This window comes from Zootoca vivipara, chromosome 10, assembly GCF_965207765.1.
Source record: "Zootoca vivipara chromosome 10, rZooViv2.hap1.1, whole genome shotgun sequence".
In the NCBI taxonomy this organism is placed as follows: domain Eukaryota; kingdom Metazoa; phylum Chordata; class Lepidosauria; order Squamata; family Lacertidae; genus Zootoca; species Zootoca vivipara.
In genome coordinates, this window is record NC_142593.1 from 35075257 (window position 1) to 35097974 (window position 22718).

General features: G+C 41.3%; 1 long non-coding RNA gene across 1 annotated transcript in view; it reads left to right on the forward strand.

The window, feature by feature from the left end:
- LOC148684432 (uncharacterized) overlaps positions 1 to 22718 on the forward strand; it is a 75338-nt gene that overhangs the window by 30830 nt on the left and 21790 nt on the right. Inside the window, exon 2 of the long non-coding RNA XR_015945998.1 lies at positions 2745 to 2819. This is a non-coding gene — a long non-coding RNA (uncharacterized LOC148684432). The remainder of the gene's footprint in view (positions 1 to 2744; positions 2820 to 22718) is intronic.

Below are 22718 nucleotides of genomic sequence, written 5' to 3' on the forward strand. Positions count from 1 at the left end.
CTCCAGATACTTTGGACTACAACTCCTATCAGTTCCAGTACAGCCATGCTGGACTAGGCTGTACCATAGCACACAGACCATAACTCAGAAAAATATATTAACATTCCTCCAAAACAGTGGAGGTGTGTGGGAATTGCAGTTCCTTTTCACAATAGGAGTGGTAGAGCTGTATTTTTTAGAGCTGTAAATTTGGTGGATTAAAGTACAGGTCTGGCCTGATAAATGCCCCCCCTTTTTTAGGATGGATATAGTTTCAGAGAGTGATTGTTCCAAGCTCAACCAGTAAACCTCATGAGTGTTCAGATATGTGAACCACCAATACTCTAGGAACGTTCATCACTTTGTAACTAAGCCATGTTTTATTGCCTGTGCACTTTTTCCGAATGTGGTATGGAAAAGCACATGAATCTGACCTTTCGAGAGTTTGTAAGTAAACCAAATGTGTGACCTTTTTCCAAGTTAAGAGGAAGAGGGAAACTTTTGAACTCACTTTTAAAGAGTCACCTATATTTCCACGCTTTACTTTGCTGCATATTTTGAGACTTTAAATCTCTGCTGGTGTTCTCTTACCAAAGAGTACATGGCCCACACTTGGATCTTGGCATCTAGGAATTCTCCTTTTTATATACCCCCCCCCCGGGGAACCAATACATATATCAAAACTATTCATTTGGTTTAAAGCCCATAGGTGCAGGAAACCTGTGCAGGTGATGAATGTGTGGCAAATGGAAATTTCCTCCCATTACATACACAAAGCATTCTCCAACTCATAAGAAAAGGGAACACACATGTGAACACCAGTGCTCATATCACATCATCTTGCAATTCTTAAATTCTAGTCCTATTAACAGTCTTGTTTTTTTTAAATAGGTGATTTTATTTAGACTATATATGAGATGCTTCTATAACTCCTGGATATTGTTGTTGTGGGTTGAAATATCATTGTTTTGTGAGAGGAAAACGAAAGGTACACAACAGCTGTGGTCCCCCTAGCCTAAGGTTCAGGTCTTTTGCAACATAACCCCTCCACTCTCCCTTGTGGCTAGCAGGCCCTTCAGTTCCTTCTGCAACCCACATTCTCCTCTCTCAATTCCCGCCTGCCCCTTTTTTTGCCTTAGCTAAAAGGGTGGATTGCTGTGAAGTGCTCCCCCCTCTAATCTCTGTTTAACTATTTCCATATGATAACTGATTTGAAGCCCTGCAGCCCAATGAAAAGGCCAGAAGCCACGGCTCTGTTGTGGGGGTTCCCCCAGGGAAAAAGTATGTAAACAAAGGCCAGCTCGGCAGCCTTTACACCTCGCTTTCCTCTTCCTTTCTTGCCTGGATCTCAGGTGGAATTAAAGGGATTAAAACTGAGAGTAAATGAGGCGAGTGTGCAAAATGACTCCTTTCTGAACCAAACGGCATGTTCCGTGCTGGGGAAATGAGATACACATTTAAATCTCATCCATCCACCGCCTGTGGCCACCACCATGTACCTGCCTACTTAGCCCAAGGGTTAATTAATTGAGGCTTCAATGCACTATTGCAAGAGCATTATTGCATTTGATACTCTACATCTGTGATTTAAAACTCTTTCAGTCCCTTGTCAGCAAGGGAGGGTTTTAACTAGGAAATTAGCATTCAGATAAGGGTACGCTCTATTTGCTTCTGAAAGGAAGGAAATATTAAGGATGCTGGTGCACAAACCACAGTATAATATTCTGTCCCATCATGGATAGGACTCCTGAGCCCAGCTTCCCGGGGGTGGGGGGAGGATGTAGCAGGATCAAGGGACATCTGAAAATGGCTATGTAACCGCCAGAAGAAATGAATACGTGGTAGGGAACAAGCTACCAAATGTATTTCAACCAAGATGGTTGTGTCAGTCTAATATATCAAAAACACCCTGACTCTTTCTTTGCTTTTAAATGTATAATTATTCAAGTCTGATATTTGTAGTTGGATTCATATGCAAGTCATTTATCAGTAGGATAGGAATATTAGGAGTACTCTAGTTAGCTTTTATTGTCTCTTGGCAAGTAGAGAATTTAAGATTATATTGCATTTGCACCTTAGTCTTGTATACTGAAATAAGCATGTACAGCCTTCAGCTACTGAAACTCATCACCATTTTCCAATAGTGCTACAGAGTATAGATAATCAGACTACTCAGGAATAAATAAGGCAGTCTTGTATATTAGACTAGAAAAGTTAATAGTCTTTCTTTCTTTCTTTCTTTCTTTCTTTCTTTCTTTCTTTCTTTCTTTCTTTCTTTCAATCAATTGCCTTTTACAAGTAGACTGGCAGAGGAGGAATGAGTCCCTTGTCTGCAAGCATGCTCAGTTTCTGTGCTTGCCTGCATGTCATCTGGGGCGACCAGGCAAGTAATTAAATAGAAGACTGAATCATGGAATATAAATATATGAAGTGTAGTATATGGTTTTTTTAAGCCTTAAAACACATCTGACTGGACAGTTAGCTGATCAGTACACACATGGTGTAAAAAGCAAAAGTTGCATAAAGTACAGATAAGCAGAATAATACCAATGTAGATATGCAGAAGCAGGCCTTATACTTCCCAGGGACAGCATTTACTAACAGGAGAGACTGAGGTACTGTATACTGTACATACAGCAGTTGAAAGTGAATTTGATTTATCCAGTGTGTGCATGTATTTTATGTGTCATCCACATGATGCTGTTTTCTTGCAAGTGGTAGCCTGGACTGTTCCTGTTTTTAATTTGGATTTTCTCCATCTGCAGATAATGTGGTAAGGAAAACAACAACATAAAATTGCATGTTATCCAACTTTGGATGTACTGGACTGCATTGTATAGGTAGGTGACTTTTTAAAAACAACAACAACGAGTTTTTTTTAAAAAAATGTGTGTTTTGCTGGGTACCATCTATCATTGCACCCGCTACATTTGTTGGCAAGGCAGTCTCCAGTGGGTTGTTTGTGGGTCCAGGCACTTGTTTTGTGCAAGTCTGCTATATCTCAGAAATAATAATAGGCTGAGCACATGGGTAAAAAAATACCTGCATACATGCCTACAGTGGGCCTTAGTTTTTTCAGATGTTAGGAAGGGTAAGGAATTTAAGAGAAGGGAGCAGCAACCCACAATGCAAGTGCATACAGTCAACCACCCTCATTCGTATGGATGGGAAACACTGAGATATAATTCAACTGAAAGCACTAATTGTTGGCAGACCTTGCAGTGAATTAGTGAATTAGTGAATTAGATTAGAATAATCACTTACAGTTTCTGGAGTTCAAAGGTTTTATTCATGCAGGAATTATTTACAGGATGAGTGCAGATGAGAGAGAGAAAATAGCAGCGATCTTGTCTCAACAAGTTGGGAGGAAGAGAAACAAACGAAATGGCTCTGTTCTTAGGGGAAGAGTTAACTCGACAGAGGCTACACAAACATTGTGTAGTACAGTGGTACCTCGACTTACGAAGACGATCTGTTCCGCGGCCGTCTTCGTAAGTTGAAGTCTTCGGTTGTTGAAGCGCCCGTTCTGCGCATGCGTGAAGCGCGATTTCGTGCTTCTGTGCATGCGCCGTCCGCTCATGCTGCTTCTGCGCAGGCGCAGAACGCATGCACGGCGAAAAGACTTCCGGGTTTGTTGACTTCAGAAGTCGAAACCTTCGGAAGTCAAGTCGTTCGGATGTCGAGGTACCGCTGTATTAGCTAGAAGTTTAGTAAAAAGGAAATGCATTCGCTTTTCTCTAATACTCTCTGCTGCAGTCTGTGGTATGGCAGACATGGTGGGGAAAACCCATCTTGGGGTCCTAGTTGTTGCCAAGGTCATGCACTGATCATGTAGACCAGGCATCCCCAAACTTCAGCCCTCCAGATGTTTTGGGCTACAATTCCCATCATCCCTGACCACTGGTCCTCTTAGCTAGGGATCATGAGAGTTGTAGGCCAAAACATCTGGAGGGCCACAGTTTGGGGATGCCTGGTCTACATGATCAGTGCATGACCTTGGCAACAACTAGGACCCCAACAACTAGGACTGCCTGATGTAGACTAAAGCTGAAAACAAATGCCTGATTAAACCAGGGATGGGGAACCTGTGACTCCAACCATTGGCCCTGTCTCAGGAGGACCACAAGTGTAATTCAGCTAAGGGACAGTATATGTAAAAGAGCATCATTTATATATTAAAAATACCCTGGAACTCTCTTTGTTTTAAGTTATTCAGATGCGAGTTTGGGGCATTGTGTACAGCCAAAAGCTATTGATAGATACTGTACATCCTTCAGAACAGCTTCATTGGAAGTGTCAAAGCTCCTGACTGGTGCTTCACAGCCCCAGATTGGAATCATGGAAATAGGTTTTCAAAATATGAGGTACAATGTGGTGGTGGAGAATTAAGAAGGAGGTACCATGAGCAACATGTTGCAATGTCCTTGAGGCAAATTCTCAGAAGGTGCTGAAGTCTTTCCAAACAACCAGAGTTCTAGGTGCCAGCACCATACAAACTGCAATCCTTTTTAGGAATATGATTCAACATGGCATAAGGTTATTTGACAAGGAGGCTGCCATTGTGTCTTTAACTAGCACAAAGCACAGCCATGATTAGCTACCCTAGAGAAGTGATGGTTTCATGAGAACCACACCCCCAAAGTTGCCTGTTTAGCAACTGTAATAGGACTTTTTCAGTTTCATAAAGTACCTTGATAACTGGAAAGTGCCAGTTAATGGCAGAATGTTCCAACTATGAATTTCACAGAGATTAATCTACCCCTTTAGAATCCTAAGAAGCCAATCAAGTGGCTGCCCCAGTCTTAGATGTTTTACAATCTCTGTGGGCACAAAGCTCAAACGGAAACTACTGTTCAAAGTCTAAACTGTCATCTTCATCTTCTTCCAGCATAAAAATACAAATTTTTCACCATATAAAGATTTTTTATAATAGCAATAAAGCAACTCTAGAGAACATGGTTGTCTTGAGATAGTTTAACTGTGCCTGGTACCTCATAACACCCTGGGGATGTGGCCGCCTCATAATAATCACTTTCTTTAGCATGCCTTGGTCAATTAAGGAATGGAGCTAAAAGGTCAGTGCAGGATAAAAATGTAAATCTGAAAAGTTTTCATCTTGACCCTAACTCCTTGTCATAAAGCCTAAATAATATTCTGCTGCAATAATAGCGTTCTGAATCTCCACCCTGATATGTTAAGCTGGCAGGAACCAGGATATGTTTTGCAGACTAGCACACTATCTTGGAGCAATTAATTCAAAATAGTTCATTTGCTTGCTTGTTGGGTGAGGAGATGCGCTAAATCACAGCTGTTTTGCATGCCAACAAAGAGATATTTATCTCTTCTTGTAGCAACTCTAGTCAGAAGCAGGTTTTTACTACTGTATTAACATAGAGTTGGTTTCTGTCAAGAGCTATCTCCCCTCTCTTGCTGCCCCCAATGGCCAAGGTTAGGCGTACAATGCATTAGAAAAGCTAACATTTTGCATTAAGGCTGAGCCTACATAGGATCAATCAATCCCAATTTAGAAAAATAATGACCTGTGTTTTAAGCCGGTGATGTGTACACAACCATAGTTTCGAAACATTAAACCTGCTGCAGTTATGGAATCATGGGATACATGCAACCCACTATCCACTGTGATTTACCAAGAGGGTTCCTTTGAAGATTCCATCCATACATCAAGTAGGGGCAGTGGGGCACATAGGGAGACTTTCTTTTTGCTGCCCTACCACTTTCTTTTTGCTGCCTTGCCAAAATTCTTTTGTAAGTTTTTAACTTTTGGACATAGAGTTTAAGGGAAGCAGGGAGAATCCCTAGGGGTCAGGTTTTATGTTCATCTTACTCCTCCTGATCTCTCTCTTTCTCTCTCCCCACTACTTTACTACCCCATCCTATTTTCCTCAAAGAGAAGGAAGTTTCCCTGCTTATATGCTGCTACCTTCTCAGGAAGCCTCTGTGAAGGGAATGCAGAATCCTCTTATGAATCCCTTCTATTGGAGAAAGGGTAGATGCCCCCCCCCACCCACATTTTCAGTGAAAGGCCTGTTTAGTCCAGCTTCTAGTTGCTTTTCATTGGGTTCAAATTTTCAGCATAGGCCTTAATACATTTTAATCCTGACTGTGCATTTTTCTGTTGTGTCTCATCTCTGCCCCTAGAGTTAGGACTTGGGATGTCCAAATAAAACTGGAAAATTCAGCTGTAGAATAGGTTTCCACTGTTTGGTTTGATATCATAGAAAGACAGGATATAACTATAATAATCTATATGTATTAAAAAATGTGTTTGTGGTTTGGAGAATGAACCTGTACAGCAGGGTACCCTCCAGATGTTGTTGGGACACCAATTTTCAGCTCTAGTAGGCTATAAATTACAGGTCATTCTGGAAAGGAGGAAAAGACTCAGTCTTTTACATGGAAGACGCTTGATGCATATGGGGGCTGGGAAACATGGCCTGTTGCATTCCTAATTGCCAGCTCAATAATCAAGAGATGACAGTCCCAGAAACATACCAGAACTGCTTTATTTTCTCTCCATAAAGCAAATACACCTATATATTACCTATATTGCCTCCAAGAAGAAGAGTGAGAAATTCAAGCACACATTAGCAGGATCGTGGTTCTGGAGGCAGAAATTCAAGCACACATTAGCAGGATCGCCCGCAGTGAGCATCCCAGGGGGGCGGGGCAGCGGTCACCCCCTTCAAGGATGACACCCAGGGCTGACTGCACCCCCCGCACCCACTTCCTCCACCAGTGTCTGGAGGGGCAGGCTTGTCTTGGACTTTGTTAAGTGGGAATGGACCTCTTGGTTATGGAGGGTGATGTGGAGCTCCTCATCAGAGTGCCTGGTTGAGTTAACCAGTGTCTACATCCACCTTGCCACTGACAGTAGGCCCAAGAGCCCCACTGTTTCCATTATGGCCCACTACCCGAGGATCCCAGCCAGTGCAGCATTTGGCTGAGCTGGAAGATTATGAGTCGGGGGGTCTTGGAGAACATGTGTATGCAGGGGTGTAGCGGGGGGGGGGGCAGGGGGCTGGAACCCCGGGTGTACAATTTTTAGGCCCCTCCCCCCAGGAATCCCTGTCCCACCCTGCCTGCTGTTCTGACCACAGTTCCTTACCATGTGACAGGAAAGCAGTTGTTCTATTGACAGCTTGCCCATCATAAAGAGCAGAATGCCCACAATCTCTACAGTCAAAATGGCCTTTTATTTTTACTGTTGGTGACGTGAATTTTCCCCCTCACAATTAAGTGCGCTTGTTCCAATACTGCATGCCATGCATCCCTTTCTGGATGCTGTCACTGATATCATTTGAGAGAGAAAGGAAATCCCACAGCACCACTTAAAAGCCCTTTAAATGTTAAAATGTTTTATATCCTGAGAGGCTGATCTGGTGAACTTTTCATTTTAAAATATGCATTTTTAAAATATGGTAAGTTTTGGTGTTGCTTAAATATGAATCTTCATAGTGGCTAAAAGACTGAGAAGGAAAGCAGAAAGCTCCCAGTTTGAATCTCTTCTCTACCATGAATTCACTTGGTAGCCTTAGGCAATCTTCTTAACTTCTGCTCTAATCTGCAAAATGGGGGTAATACCATGCATTTAGCTTACAAGGCTCTTGTAATAATTACAATATATTGTATGTGAAATGCTTTGAATTGTTATACAGTTGCTAAGTATTTGTTGTTGTTTATATCTGATAGATTAAAAAAAATCAAGATTATTGTTTTTAATTGTCTGGAAAGGGCTTGAATTTATTTCAGAGTACAGTAATGCACTAGATTATTTCCTGCACATTTGATATTCAAGCTCTAGAACATAAAGCAAATACTGCTATCCTTTACTATTAGAGTACAAAATATCATAATGGCATCCTGATTTTGGCAGCTATTAATCTTAGCACTCCCTCAAGTCAATGAAAACACAACTTTATGTGGTGTACAATGACATTAAAGGCATACCTGTATTCAAAATATGCCTGTTTTGACAGAAGAGATAGAGATTTAAACAGGAGTTTCTGCTCTGGATCTGTTCTGTGGCATAAATGATGGATGCAGGGAAATAATACATATTTTCATTGCTTTCAAGTAATAGAATCTTCATTCCATTCATGGCCCTGGCAAATAGGAATGAAAGTGTGATTTCTGTCATGGAAACAGTTGCATGTCTTTCATTCTCTCACTGCAGAAAGAAAAAAAGGCGGCGGCAGGGAGGGGGGGGGAGATACAGTGTTGAGAAAAATAATCTGATTGATATCAATTTAGATGTACTCCTGAGTACTTCAATAATTGTTTTCCTGTGGCATCAAGACTTGCTCAGGGTATGTTCCACCTACAGAAAGGGCTGCGATACGAAGTGTCATTTAAGTAGCTCTGGCTATCTAGAGCTTTTGGGGCTTGAGTTCTTACTCCCACTGTCCTCATACTGTTTGGCAAACCACTTTTGAAACTGAGGAGATTCTCAAAAGCACCACATTATCCTTCCTGCTGTTTAAATATCCCCCTCAGAGTAGAACTTGAGAATACATCTTCATTTAGTCAAAGTAGTGGTGTTAAATTCTCGAGAATAATCTTTTGGAGAATATTCTCGATTAATGAGGTGTGTACATTTAAAGCAGCTGTGTAGACGACACAGAATTTACAGTTTGTGGAGAATCTTCTCCAGAGAATTTTCTGGCAGAGAATATTCTCGCCTCACATCCCTAGGTAGGAGTCAATGTCAGTAATTTCAATCTGAACTGGAACCAATACATTGATTATTGAAAACATGTTTATACATGATACTGACAGGATTATAGTTTTTTCATAATAACCTCTCTATTGCAGAAACATAGCAATATATTCATTAATAGCAATATATTTTGTACTTGGCAGGTCTCATACTCTCTCACACAACCACGTGCCACTTGCCCTGCAAGCTCTTTCAGCTGCAGAAGCTCAGCACTGCACCTGAAATGTCAGTCTTTTTAGAAAAAGAAGTATGTTGTCTGTTGAACCTTGACTATGGAATTAGATGTTGGTAACTTGACGAGTTTATTAATAAGGTTTTCTACAGATCTCTGGTAGAGCTTTTCATGCAGTTGTGCACCAGGGTTTCTCTTACTCCAAGGGCAAAGAAGGAAGGAGTGTGGGTAGGTGGGTGGGTTATCCTTAAAGCAGGGATAGCTAATCTGTGGCCCTCTGGATTTTACTGGCTTACAACTACCCTCATTGATCATTTGAGAAGTAGAATCCAACAATGTGTGTAGGGGGCATAGATTAGCCTATTTTGATTTAAAGGAATACTGTAGTACACAGCTAATTCACAGAGCCTAAATATAACACAGCTGATTTGCAAACAGGAAAGGGGCAGCTTGTTGCTGGTGATGCATCATACAGTATTCTTTGTTTTTTGAGCTTGAAATGCCTCCTGTATCTGGAGTCCATGGTGCTATCCAAGGAGAAGGGCTTTGGGTCTGATCCAGCAGGGCCCTTTTGTTCTTTGAAGTCTGAAATCAAGCTGAAAGCAATTCTTGAAGAGAAAAGTTGAATCCACCCGACATTTGATGTAATGTTTCACAAACTCATTTTTAAAATTGCCGAAAATCATTTCAAGTATAATGGAAGCAGTGTATTGTTAACTAGAATAATTTCTAATAGTGCAGGCTGCATAATGGGAGAAGGGCAGTTGCTGCCATAGGAAAGAAACCCAAATTAGAATGCATGTTCCTTAACCAAACCTTGTTGGCAAAGGTACCATTAATGTTGGGGGGAAATGTGTGTAGGAAAACAGGGAGTAAGGCTGCTTAGCCTTTCTCATCCACTGATTCTACCCTGCAAATGCAAATTATCTCCTACATCCTGCTTATTTAGTTTAGGTTCAAAACCACTGGGACAATTGCTTTGTAACTTGCAATTCCTCTCTTTATCCTCTTTGGTGTCTTTATGCGGGCTGCGGTGTGTGTGTGTGTGTGTGTGTGTGTGTGTGTGTGTGTGTGTGTCCTGAATTGTTGCAGTTTACTAACATTACATGCACTTATTGGAACCTAGGTGCTTGAGAACAAAGCACTGAATGTAAATGAAATACCACATTAAAAGCAGTTTGTTTGTTTTGTTTGGGTTTAATAGGGGGAGACCTGCTTTTAGAAATCAGGGGCGTAATGTGAAGTGTGGGGCCTCATTAGAACAGCCATTCTTGGAATCCCAGCAAAACACTTTACACAATTCACGCAGTTTTGTTTCTCTGCAACTAATTATTTTTATGTTCCGGTAATGCCCTGGGGCTTCAGAAGAGCTGATTTTACTCTTTCCATTTAGCGTAGGCCACAAATGCTTAGAATAGAGAGGTGAGTGCCTTTTCCTGCTCTTTGGCTCCAGCCAATTTTATGTTATAAACAAAATCAATTAGACTGGTGTTTGTCCTGACTGTTTCTCCTTCCTTTCCTTTCTGGCTGTTCAACCTGAATACCTTCTCCAAAGTACTCCCTCCTCCCTGCCCTTATCTACAATATTTTGTTAAATGTCATAATAAATTGATTGTGGGAGCCTTAAAGAGAAAGGGAGAATAGCTAGCGACCATGTACGCAGATTAAGAATAGAAACCAGAGCATGAAGAGATACTTCAAGCTTTTGCATTTTCCCCTGATGAGGCATTCCCTATTTATTAAAAATAAATTAATGCACTGCTTACGTTGGCCATTTTTCTGGCTATATCTATTTTCACCATTAATTAATGGAGAAATGAAAGATTGTGCACAGTAAGCCTTAAACAATATGAATGAATAGGAGAGCTGGGTGAATAGATCTCCTCCTTCCCCTCCTTTTAGAAGTACTGTATAAGGCAGTGAGGCTTGCTGCATAAATAAGCACAACAGTTTTGCCTCTTTCTTTTTACTTTTTATTCTTTCCAGTACTAGACTAGTCACACACAGCAGACAAGAAGAAATCAGAGCTCTGGAGTACTGGGCAGAATCTGGATCAGGTTAAGAAAAGTTGAAAACCTTTAAAATAGGGATAGCCAACATACAGTGGTAGCCACTCCAACTCCCATTTGCCTCAGCCAGCATGGCTTGTCATCAGGGGTGATGGGAGCTGTAGTCCAACAATATGTAGAGGGCACCATGTTGGTTACTTCTGATTTAACATTTCAGAAAATAAAAATAAGTAACCATTAACCATTAAACTAATAATATGAACATACAGATGACCCAACCACCAACATCCATATCTTCAATAAAGGCCTTGGTGAATAGGTGCGCCTTGAGTTGACAAGAAAGACTCAGTAATGAGAGTTACAGGTAGGTAGCCGTGTTGGTCTGAGTCAAAACAAAATAAAAAAAATTCCTTCAGTAGCACCTTAAAGACCAACTAAGTTTTAATTTTGGTATGAGCTTTCGTGTGCATGATGAAGTGTGCCTGCACATGAAAGCTCATACCAAAATTAAAACTTAGTTGGTCTTTAAGGTGCTACTGAAGGAATTTTTTTATTCAGTAATGAGACTGATTGACATACCTCCAAAGAGGGGGCCTTCTTTGTGGCAGCACCACAGATCCCATATTGAGTCAGTGCCTGACTGGTCATACCCATTGGCAGGACGGCAAGAAGGGTGTCCCCTGCTGATTGCAAAGTCTGGGCAGACAGATAAAAGGAGAGGTTCTCCTTTAAGTACTTTAGACCCCTGCAGTTGAGCGATTTCCTATGTCAGCATTAGGATTTTGAATAGGGCAGAGTAGCATATAGACAGCCAGTGCAGATCCTGGAGAATTAGTATTTTTGTCTCTGGTCTGATACATACGGTAGTTCAGCACTCCAGCATTCACATTCTGCACTAGCTGCAAACTTGCAGACAGTTTTCAAGGGAAGCCCCACTCTCTCAAGCTCTCGTCTTGAACAAGCATATATATTTTCCAAACTGAAAGGAGGACACAATGTAACATTATTTTAATACTTTGTTATTTTATTCTATTTTAAAATTATATCCCACTTATCCATCCCTGCCCAGGGTACCTTTAGGCTAACAGTAATAGTAAAACCATCAACAACATAAGGAGATCCCTGCTGGCCCATCTAGCCCAGCAACCTCTTCTTGCAATGGCCAACCAGCTGCCTATGGGAAGCCCAAAAATAGTTCCTTGGTGCAGCAACACTGCCCCACTTGAGCCCCCCAACTACTCATCTAAACATTTGTAAATAACTATTCGAAGCAAACATTTTCACATGTAAGCATACTGACATTTCAAGGTGCACAAGTCAGTGTAGGCAGAAAACTCCTACCTCATATCTCTTAAAACCCTCAGCATGGGCGTACCCAGGATCAAAACTAGGGGGGGGGGCAAGGGGAGGGGCCAAGGCACGGAAGGGGAGGGGCCACAAAGTGGGCGGGAACGGCAAACTCGCGCTCCGCCGGGCTGTGCCCCTCCCTAGAAGCAGGGCTGGTGGGCGGAAGCGGAGCCCAGCCCAGCGGAGCACGAGTTCAGCGTTCCCGCCCGCCGTGCCGCGCTCTCTGGTTCCCCGCCGCGCTTGGCCTTGCCAGAGGGCGCGACGGGGAGCTGGAGGGAGGGCGTAGCGCGGCGGGCGGGAACGGCGAACTCGCGCTCCGCCGGGCTGTGCTCCGCCTCTGCCCACCAGCCCTGCTTCTAGAGTAGGGCAGCTGCCCTAACTTGCCCCGTGGTGGGTACGCCCTTGACCCTCAGAACCAGCTATTCCATATGATCTCTGAGGAGCTGCAGTTTCTGTATTCAAGGATATGTTACTAAAAACAAACCTGATCAACACAGTGGGACATAGTCTGCAAAACTGAGCTGAGCTGAGCACAACAGCAGCTAACTACCGTAAGTCCATCTTGATTCCTATTGGCAATAAATTGTACCCATCAATGTTGGAAGGACAGTGTTGATGCAGACTATTGGGAGGGAGCTGCTGGGGAAGGAGATGCAGCTGCAGAAAGCGATCCTGAAGTTATTGTGGATCTTGGCTAGGGCAAGGGAGAGAAACCAGCCACCCCTAGACAAATGAATAGCCCACCAAGTATTTTCTAATTAAACAATAATAATTCACAGCGGTGGAGGAGAGTAAGAGATCGTGCTCCCACTTTGTTTTTAGGTACAGAAAATATGTTCTCAGTGTTTGAGGGTGTCTGTGGAGGGGTGCCTGGGACAACCAGACCGAACTGCACACACAGGGTTTCTCCCCTCCCATGCAAGGGATAAATCTGTAAAAATGTGCAAGTGGAGCCACTGAAGGAAATCTGCAGCAGCATGTCCCAGCCAGGCAAGATGAATGGCAGAGAGAATGGAGGCTATTTGAATACTGATGTGGCCCTCACTTTCTTCCATTTCCATTAATGACATGCTCATCAAGGGCAAACAATGGGACCGGCTGCCGGCGCCTGTCACACTGTGTGGGTGCTGGGAATGCCAGGCTGTCATCCCAGGGCTGCATTTAGAGACCTGCACGCTAATAAGAAGTGCTCTGTGCCATCAATGCAGACAGGTGCTTCCGAGGCTGGGACATGCTCCATTCCCTTCTCCCGTAACCCTCCTCTTCTGGCCCCCCTGTCAGACACCATGAAATGCACAAATTAACAGCCCCATCATGTTGGGCGGCTGCTGCTGATGGTGAAAGCAGAAAATCAAGTTGTCACCCAGGGTGCAGCTATAAAGCCACCGCCTCATTTCTCTCTGGGTGCCCTATAATAGCAAATGCCAGACAGCTGGATGGATGGGAAGCTTTAGATTAAGGCCCTGATGCATTCTGGCCAGAGAATTAGCACTGGTGTATTTCCACTTGGGTTATTTGTGCACAATGCAAACATCTGGAAAAAAGCCCAGGCTTAAGGGCGTATATATTACCTTGCTTCATCCCGCACACCATAAGCAATTAATACAACCAAAGTAGTAAGAAACCACACTAATTCCTTTCTCTTCTTTAATCTACCCTCCACAGCTCAAAAAATTCTCAATACTGGCAGTTCTAGACTTATTTGTGACTTCATGGTACTGAGGGGGCTACTTTTCTGTTTATATGTGAAAGATTGTGCCACAGTGCAAATTATTGAAGTGGATTACCTTTGGTCACATTTCTAAACTCAGTAGCTTCAGCAATCAATACAATCAATCAGGGAGGTGTTCCAATTTCTGACTCTTATCTTCAGGAAGGTAAGAAAGGAAAAGGCACATTTCTGGGTATTCCCAGTTTATTGCTTTACAACACTACTTACCCTAATATTCAGAGGCAGAAGTTAATTTAAGTCAGCATTAATTAATATTTTGATCTTGGAACATATTTTCAGTAGTAGGGCTCAGCTGTGGTACATCTGAAATTATAGTTAAAGTGGACTATCTTTGAGCATGTGCAGAATGTCCTTTCCTTCCTTCACCGTTGGGTGTCTATAACTAACTTCAGTTACCAATCACTGCCACAGTATCAGGATTTGGTGACACCTGGACTTTTAATAAATCTTATTTTAGAAACTAGACAGTAAGTCAGAGATAACACAGAGATAAAATCCAGACTATCAGAAGGTGGAATAAACAACATGGATGTACACTAAGTTCTACTGATACAACATTGATTGTCCAGGAATGGGCTCTTCAATAGATACACATGCATGTGTATATTTCGCTTGTGGTTCATCCAAGCAACTAACTCTGGTGCGAACTCATGAGCTAAAGTAACATTTCCTGAAAAATGTTGAGAGGATGAACTGTGACTAAGGTGAATGATCCATTCGGATGTAATGTTTTCACTTGTAGACATCTACACAACATTATGTACATGTGCAGACAACTAAACATTTTAGGACTAAGTGTGCTGTTTTGGTACTTTCAATTCCTGCAGCAGCCACTCAAGAGATGAAAGTGGTTTTAACCTATTGCAGCCTTCAAGGTTTTTTGGACCAGACAACTTGTGGATTTTGTGAATGCGTATATATCATCTTTCCAGGGATATTACAGACTGAATATATTTATATATACACTCTGTCTTTCATGCAGACACACAGCATCACTGTAATACTCGTCGTGGGGTTTTAACTCATCCAGAGATGACAACTGATCTTAAGATTCCTCAGTTGGGGTCCTGGCTAAATTCAAAAGGCCATCATCACTTCATGGGTGAAAAAATGAGACACCTGCTCATATTATATACCTAACACAGACAATACATTTATCCACAGAACGGGGAGAGGCTTATTCATAAATGATGGTGACAACTACCTTTAGCAGAAGTGTAAACATTTGCCCCACATGCTGCCCCATGCCATTGATAAGTAATGGAGAGGCCTGAGCCCTTCAGACTCCAGAGACTTTAATGACATAATGGGCATAGAACTTCCACATAAAACAGGAAGAGCAACTAACGAAACTTACAACATAAAACCCCCCTCCTGTCATTTTTATAGTAATAGTAAAACACTTTATTGAATTTATGAGCTACATAATGACTATGAAGAATGTAACTTGAATTAGAACCAACTTGGAAGTATAATATCACTATAAACCTTTTTCTATTAGCCTGCTCCTTTATTATTTTCTTCCATTGCCCTTTTTTTTTTTAAAAAAGGGACATTTACTTTCTTCAAGATTCTCCCTGGAATCTAGTTCACAATCTCTCTATAAATTCTAGGCTTTTTGAAAGGCTAAGAGCAGCACACAGTAGCATCATTTCAAGTTAAATAAAGTTTTGTAAAATATACAATACCATTTAAACAAAAGAGATATAGGATGTTTCTTTCATCATATATCTGACATTTTCAGATAAGACAATGCAACACAATTTCAGTTCTTTATTATTGTTTCCAGAGTGGTAGCCGTGTCAGTCTTTTTCACCGAAAAACAACAGTTTTGTGGCACCTTAAAGGTGAACAAGATAAACAAATCTATTATGGCATAAGGTTTTGTGGACTGGTATCTACTTCATCGGATGCATGAATTGTTAACTTGAGCTTTTTAAATAATAATAATAATAATAATAATAATAATAATAATAATAATACACGGTGCTTCTTTTTTATGGGGGGGAGAGAGTATTTCTACCAGTCTTACATTATTTAAAGGTGTGTGCATGTGAGTTAGAACAGAATCCAAGATAGGCTTGCTTTTTGTCTATCCATTTCTTGAGGTGTGATCTAAAACACTGTTGTTAAAAGCCGTGGGGCTATTTTATATCCAGAGCCATTATTTTTGTGGCCAAGTTTGTAAATGAGCAATTGCAAGTTGGGGGAATGTGCATAAGACACTGAGAGCAGGATGTTTTACTGTATTTCCCAATTCCGCTTTACTTCTTTAGTCTCTTGCCGTCTCCAAGGGATTTTCTGAAGGGCAATAAAATAAAATGGGTGAAACAAAGCCATAAGCCGGTTAAGTCTGAAAGACATGTCATCTCATCTAAAAAGAAGAAACGGACCATTTCCACACGTAGAGCTGACAGCAACGCCTGAGGTAGCAATAGTGCTATTCCATTTGATTTATAGAATAATGGGGTGACAAATGATGACAAAAATAAACTTTTACTGCACTGAACTGCTCCTTTATTTATGAAATTTGGCCAAGTAGTGAAATCTTTTATCTGCAAGTTGTAACATGGAGTGGAAACGAGCGATTATGGTGTGGTAATAGTAATCCAGTGATGGAGGCCGAGTCAGTTGGAAATGGATTGAAGTAAAATAACTACTGCACCATGATAAATGTGAACAGCGCTTTGCTGACAGATGATCTAACAGGTGTTCATAACAACTATATAAGAGGATTTATTTATGACCAGCCACAGCCGCAGCACTGTAAATCAGCTCCAGCAGCTGCACACCACTGAAACCAAGTCCCTGATGGAGGAACGGTGCAAGAACCCAAAGAACACAATTCACTCCAGAATTATAATCACCAAATAACACTTTTTAGGCAATTATACCATACTGCAGAAATCAGAATGACTTTCAATTACCCAAAGTTAAGCTGCCAACTAACTTTCTCAAAACAAACAAACAAGCAGTATACGGACAAGCATGGCAATATGGTGTTTTTAGGAGACAACAGTTGAAAAGCAGAACTTGATGGGACTTACACCATAGTAGGGTTTTGCAATATACGTACAGTATATGAATTTCTGACGCAGGAAAGCTGTACTAGAAGCCACCACATCATCTTATGGCAGGCACCACTGTTTTGAGAGTGAGAGGCTAAAGGCTCATCTACTCCACTTTTCCAGAGCAAGGGCCAAACTGTGTCCAATTCTGGGCACCACAGTTTAGGAAGGATGTTAACAAGCTGGAACATGTGCAGAGGAGAGCAACCAAGATGATCAAAGGTCTGGAAACCAAGCCTTATGAGGAATTGTTGAAAAGCTTGGCATGTTTATCCTGGAAAAGAGGAGACTGAGAGATGTGATAGTCATCTTCAAGTATCTCAAGGGCTGTCACATGGAAGATGGAGTAAGCTTGTTTTCTCCTGCTCTTGAGGGTAGAACTTGAACCAATGACTTCAAGTTTCAAGAAAGGAGATTCTGACTAAACATCAGGAAGAACTTTTCTGGCAGTAAGAGCTGTTAGAAAGTAGAACGGACTCCCTTGGGAGGTTGTGGACTCTGCTTCCTTGGAAGTATTTAAGCAGAGATTGGATGGCCATCTGTCATGGATGCTTTAGTTGAGATTCCTGCATTGCAGGAGGTTGGACTAGATGACCCTTGGGATCCTTTGCAACTATACAATTGTATGATTAACTCTAACTTGCAATATGGAATCCATATTTAAGTTAAAATAATGTTTTTAGCATCAGTATGGCTCAGCTGGTTTATCAGAAGAGAGCTGTGATGCATCTTATCTTAGGTAGGTAAGGCTGGATGAGGATCCACAAACTGATGCTCAATGAGCTAATCCAGTGAGTCATTTGCTCTGAGTTAGGATTGTTCAGCTCTACGTACCAACCAATGCATTTTAAACTATGTATACATCCTTGCATCAGTGTGTTCTATCTAATCACTAGAGCTGCAATATTTAATTGGTTATATGAATTGATTAAAAAAGATTAATCATGCAGACTAAAGAAGTACTTATGCAGATAACAAGTAAAAGCTGAAAAGAGGTTTTTGGTCACATTAGCCCACAGATTATTCAGAAATTGTCTATCAGCTTCCAGAATTGCAAGCTGTAAGTAGTAAACCAAGGTGCATGGTTCTTTTCCTTTTCAGCGTAACAACAATTTTTATTTCAAAACATCTAATTGAGATTTCATGTTTTAAATATTTTGAAAACAAGGTGATTGTCTCAAATACTCAAACACAAATATCTCAAATACTTCAACACAAAGTACTTCTCTACACTAGCTTAGGGCTCTGAACGGAAATGCAAAAATTAACCACCAACATGGTCAAGTGTTTTTCCAGAATCATGCCAGCAGGTGGTTGAACTAGAGCAGGGATGAGGCATCTGTGATGTTCCAGCTGATCGTTCTGTCAGCCTCAGCCAGCATGTCCACTGGTCAGGGATGATGAGTGTTGGAATCTAGCAAAGTTTGCCATTCCTGTACTTAAGAGTAAAAAATGCACACCTGCAGCAAATCATCTGTCCACACCCTTCTGGGTATGGTCAAAATGTAGTGATTTGTTGGTTGACAAAAGATACTCCTTCCAGATACACGGCCACATTTTCAGTGCTTTAAAATAAAGGTCTCCAGAAGTTCACAGCTTTCTGCTTTTGTTAAAACCTGATATTGGGCAGTACATAAAGGTTGCTTAGTCCCTCCCTAAATCTATCCTTCCTCTTTACTATCCCTGTCCTTGAAGACTGTAACTCCCTCCCCAGCCCATCAGTCACCAGTAATGTCAGATACATTACCTGTTTTACATCCTTTATGTCCCCCCAACCCAAGTTACTTTCCCAATATAGGGCAAGTGATGATTCAGTTTGACTCCATTACATCCTCCAAACTGTTATTAAAGCTATTTCTGGTACCCTTGCCAGAAATGGATGCTCTTCCACTTTGTGTTCCTGTTGCATCACCACCCCTCTGCCACATCATGAAGTCCTTGATTATCCCATGAAACTTTGGGCTACTGTAATAATCTTGCCTGGACGGCTCAGCAAAATGAAATTTCAAGTGCATCCTTCCAGCATAGCTCCACACTGAGGACTATAGAAGTCTCCATAGAAACAGTGTTTTTTTAATTGTTTTCACTATTCCTAAGACTCAGGGCCAAGTAACAATTTAAAAGAGAAGTCACAAGAAGGGCCAGTGATAATAACAGACCCTACCCAGTTGTGATACAATTGGCCAGAGAAAATAACCTATTACTGTCCAATTAAATATTTAATAAACATTAGCTTATTACTCAACTGGTAACAAGGTTCTTCACTAACAGGGAAGTTAATTACATATAGAAACCTTGTTAACGAAATAATGGGCTCAGGTAGAGTTCATAATAATTTATAGGATAATCCATTTCCTTGCCAGTGCATACATCCAAAGAGGATTGTTGGCAAGGTTTCATAGAATTGCTGTATAAATGAATTTTGGAGATCACCTCTGGTATTTTGAAATATATGGAAGCACAGTACAAGCTGTGCTTGCTTATCCAGCTCACTTCCTCAACCTGGTGCCCTCCAGATGTCTTACACTGCAACTCTGATTAGTCCCAGCCATTGACCACATTGTCTGAGGCATTTGAAGGGCACCAGTTTGGAGAAGGCTGATCTAGTAAGACCATAGCTGCCAAGTTTTCCCTTTTCTCGCGAGGAAGCCGATTCAGCATAAGGGAAAATCCCTTAAAAAAAGGGATAACTTGGCAGCTATGAGTAAGACACTTTTTAATCATTCAGCATATCAATCAACTTGTTCTTCAAAATGAAGCAAAGGTCCTAAATTCTAGTAACTCCAGTTCAAGCTCTTCAACATCAAACCTCATGATGATGAGCTGCCAAGATTCTGGTGCCTTAAAACTAGTTTTTCAATTGACGTTTTACTATACAATAGAGAAGTGCTTCTGTTTCCTAAAACAAACACAACGTATGCAGAGGAAACAGTCCAGCAGCTGGTGGAGCTGGGCTTCTGAAAAAGCAATGAGGTGCTAAAAAGGGAAGATTTCAGAGCTGGACTAGCTGAGGAAACTTTGGCACTTTCAGAAAGACTCCACTCCAGCAAAATACCAGAGAGGGTTTAAAGGTAGGGCAGCAGTCAACAGTTGGATGAAGCAACACGAAGAACAAATTAAATGTCTCCATACCTTTCCAAAGGAGTAACTGAAGTTTCCAAAAATAATGGATTGCCTTCTCCTTGTTGACTTTTGACAGCCTGACTGCATGTGCATAGGCACAGCTCAGCTTTCAATCTGCCCAATTCTCATCCATTGGCCTTTCTTTCTGTATCATCTGAAATGTGCTTGAGGAAGGGCCTTCTCAGTGGCCAAACCTAATCTTTGGAGCAGTTTATGAGAAAGCTTCATCTAGCTCTCTTGTTGACAGCCTTTCACACACAGGCAAAGCCTTTTTATTTAAACATTTGGCCCGCTGGGCTGACTTGTTTTGTTTTGCTGCTCTGCATTTTAACATGCATTTGTAAACTAGTTTTTGAACTAGCTGCTGTTTTTGTCTTGTCTTATCTGATTTTCTTGTGGCTTACCTGTTTTTGTTTATTAGTTATTTTTTATTGTAAATTTTATTGTTGATTGATGCTGTTGGTAGCTTGTTGTTGTTGGCTTGTTGGGCTGTGTATGTGATAAAGGGGAGCCATACTGGAGTGAAGGCGTCCTCTTCAATTTGTCTTTGTGTCAATTTCAGTCCATTGGTTAGCTTTTCTAGTAAAGCTGTTTCCCATACAATTTGGTACTAGTGGTCCATGTTCACTTCTGACAGGTCTCTCCAGTGTCTGGCTATGAAGCTTCTGCCTGCTGAGAGTAGGTGGTTTATAATCTCTTTATAATGCGAGTGTCCGTTATGATCTTGGAAAATGTTCAGTAGGGCCAGTTCTGGGGTGGCTCCTAATACCTGTTTAGTTATTTTGCCCATCTCTTGTAGGACTGCTGTCCAAAAGGTTTGGATTTTGGAGCATTCCCACCACATGTGGAGGTACTGCTGGATTGTTTAAGAAGTTGTTAGCCAGGGTATTTGGGTGTCCCCAAGTTTGTCTTGTATTTCTTGTGTCGGTATGGGTTTGTTGTTTATGTAGAAGTCTTTTAGATGGTGTAGGCCTTTAACTTGCCAGGTTTTTATCTGGAAGTTTTGTGCTGCGTGTTGGAATAGTGGGTGGTGAGCCAGGGGTGTTAGTGGGGCTGGGGACAGTTCGCCTGCTTTTCCGTCCCATGCTTTAAGCATGGACTGCATGAAGCTGTTTAGTGTTGTGGGAATTTTATTTAGTTTGTTTTGGAAAAATAGGTATGCTGCTGTGGGGGTGTTTTTGATGGTGTCTCTCTCCAAGTGGACCCATTGTTTAGTCTCATCTTCTAATCTAAAATATATGGGATTATGTGGTGTACTTGGTTGGTGATGTAATATGATTCTATGATTCTAAGGGAGGGTGCGGGTATTTGCGGCTTATTCTTGGCTTTTTGTGTGAGAAAATAAATGTAGAGAAACTATATTTATTGTTCTGTATGTTCTTTTAAGCACCTTTTAGGCAATTCTAAGTTGGTAGGCCCTCAAACCACTGCTGCTCTTGGCTTTGCACAAGTGTCAAGCACAAGCTAAAAGAGGCTTCTTTGGGCTTTAGTCTTAGCTTGAAATACCTCAGGGAAAGCATGTTCAAGTTGTATAGAAAATGTTTCACCCTGTGATTGAAAGTGGCAAGCCAGATAGCAAGCGTTAGGGGAAGTTATAGCCTGGGGGTAGCCACACATTTCCTTGTGCCCAGAATTTGTGCTCCGGGGCAACTGGGGTTATATAGCCCCAAGATCTCCAAGTAATCACCACATACTTCTACATTTTTTTACTCTTAGTCAAGAACTTGGCTATACTAGACTCATCACTGCAGTTGCTCCTGTTCTGTCTTCTATCACTCAATTTCAAACTCTAAAACAGCAGCACCATATGGAATTCCAAAAGTCTCTTGGCCCTAATATTTTTATTAGCTTGGCCAATCATATTTCCAAATGCTGTACCAACTCCTTCTGCAGGAACACAGTTTTGTTTGGGATCAGGTGAGATTCATATACTGTAGCTTGCAGACTTTTTAGTCCTAAGGTCATTCAGCCAGTTTCAGCAACTCCTGATTTTAAGCCAGGCATCCCCAAACTTCGGCTCTCCAGATGTTTTGGACTACAATTCCCATCTTCCCCAACCACTGGTCCTGTTAGCTAGGGATCATGGGAGTTGTAGGCCAAAACATCTGGAGGGCCGCAGTTTGGGGATGCCTGTTTTAAGCTGTCTGTGGGCAGGGACCAATCTTGTTATGCTTATGAAACAGTACTATGAAATTTAAAATAGTATTTTTAAATGTGTTGCTTATCCAATAAACCAACCACAATAAAGAATTAAAGTGTAGCCACGCATGTTTTAAAATATCAACATTTACATTCACATTTTTTAAACAGGAAAATTTGCCCTAATTAAAACACATTATCCAAATTGATTAATCTGAGTCTTTCTCCCATTTAACTGTGGTAGGTAATAGATTTGGGAATTCAGATTTAGTTCTCCCAAAAATTAGGATTAATAATAGATGCAACTATTTTATGTTACCTCAGGGTGTTCTATTTGAATGCATACAGTATCAGCACACACCTCATTCAGCTTGTTACAGGTAGGTAGCCGTGTTGGTCTGACACAGTCGAA